At 51.5% G+C, this 1,757-nt stretch overlaps 1 protein-coding gene across 2 annotated transcripts in view; it reads left to right on the top strand.

The window, feature by feature from the left end:
• The first annotated feature begins 455 nt into the window (after positions 1 to 455).
• STARD3NL (STARD3 N-terminal like) overlaps positions 456 to 1,757 on the top strand; it is a 53,667-nt gene continuing 52,365 nt past the window's right edge. For both annotated transcript variants that reach the window (XM_008590584.1, XM_008590583.1), the window contains exon 1: positions 456 to 537. The gene's annotated coding sequence lies outside the window, so the exon portion shown is untranslated. The remainder of the gene's footprint in view (positions 538 to 1,757) is intronic.

Below are 1,757 nucleotides of genomic sequence, written 5' to 3'. Positions count from 1 at the left end.
TTATGAAACAGGAGGGCAGAGAACCGGTCTGCCGCTTGGGACTCGGGGAGTCGAGAACGATTCACAGTGGAGCAGAATCCCGCCACAGAAAGGGAACGGCCGATGTTTTTTCCTGGAGAACTCACAGAGAGGTGCCCATGATTTCCGCAATCGGAGCCTGAATCACCCCAGTGCCAGAAGGAAAGCGGAAGCAGCAGGATCCCCCACGAAGAGGAAGCAGACGCTTACTAAACCGTGTAAGGCCAAAGGCAGGGGGTGCGACCAGCTCCGCTTTCCAAGCCGGAGACCCAGATTCCCGCCCCTTTCTCAGGCGCGCTGGCTCGCCTCCTCCCGCCTTCCCGCGTCGCTTACAGGCCACGAGATGACTGACAGGTGTTTCCGTCCAATCGGTGGGCTCCGCCTTGGGGGCACGTCGACCCCTGCCGGGTCTTCGGTGCCTGGAGCTAGAGGCGGCNCCACGAGGGCCCCGCCGGCGCGACCACGGAGCCGCGGTCCCTGGGTCAACCTGGGGCGGCCGGCCCAGAACCGTCCGATGAGGTAGGCTGGGTTTGTGGTCGCCCTGTATGACAGGTTGGAAAACCGAGGCCCCGGGGTCAGATGGCTTGGCGGGGCTCGCTAGAGGCCCGCGGACGGAGACCGTAGCCCGGGCGTTCCTTTCTGTTTGCTGAACTCTGCGCGAGCCTCCGGCGGAGGAGGAGAGGCAGGGCCACTGTGCTCGTCATGGAAGCAACAGAGAAGTCGCAGCACGCCCGAGCCCCGCCCCTCCCCCCCTCCCCAGGTGCTCGGGCCGGGATTCGGGGATGGATGCACGTCGTGAGGTCCCCATGCTTCCATTCTGGGGTCCAGCCCCGAGCTGGCGCCTGGGGCCCTCCAGAGTGACCAGGAGTGGTGACTGGGGCTGATGCGTGGGTTTATTCAGTCACTGTCGGTTACGGGCCTCTTCTGTTCATCAAGAAAAGCCCTGTTTAAAACCAACAAAAAATAGAAATGGAACCACGAGTCATGAATGCGCAGGCCATGGTTTCGGTTCACTGCTCTGCCCACTCAAGGACAGCTGGCCATTTTCTGAGATCTCAGGAGAGTGCTTACTTTTGGTCTAGGGTTAGAAAGGAATTTTTTTCTCTCTCTCTTTTAATTCAAACATGGGTTGACATTGTGGAACTTTTCTTATTCACTTAATAAGGCGATTGTTCACCATGTGATACAGAGGGAATCACTGAATTCATCGTTTCACTGAGTAAATAGTTTGGATAAGTTTAGCATGGTAACAAAGTAACAAGTCTAACCTCTAAATACAGTAGAATGGGTCCAGTTTGTTCTTCTCAGGTTTCTCTGTTGGGAAGGGTTCTAAAAGATAATTCCCATCTGGATACCATCTACCCATACACCTCTTACTAGCAGGATCTCACAAAACAAAAGAACTTATGGTATCTTTTATTTGTGAATTCTAATAATAAGGTGGTGGATGACTTATACTCATAAGGTGAAAATGTGTACTGTGCACTATGTAGAATAATATGCCTACGTATATAGTATTTTGTATTGTCACGAAGAACTTATTCTCTTTAGACCGCATTATTATATTGCATAAAACTGCATTAAAGAAATGAAATGAAAACTTTTTGTGGACTTTTCCTAACTTATGTTCACATTGGACAGTTTATCTGATACCAGTGCCATGTGTTGTTTAGGTGTTGGAAATTGAATAGTAAACGATTTAAATAAAGTTCCTGCCCTCAAAGACCTTACATTTTGGT

The sequence above is a fragment of the Galeopterus variegatus genome, unplaced genomic scaffold, assembly GCF_000696425.1.
Source record: "Galeopterus variegatus unplaced genomic scaffold, G_variegatus-3.0.2 Scaffold6216, whole genome shotgun sequence".
Taxonomy (NCBI): Eukaryota; Metazoa; Chordata; class Mammalia; order Dermoptera; family Cynocephalidae; genus Galeopterus; species Galeopterus variegatus.
The sequence above is the reverse complement of the archived record's forward strand: the minus strand, read 5'-3'. Positions and strand labels throughout refer to the sequence as shown.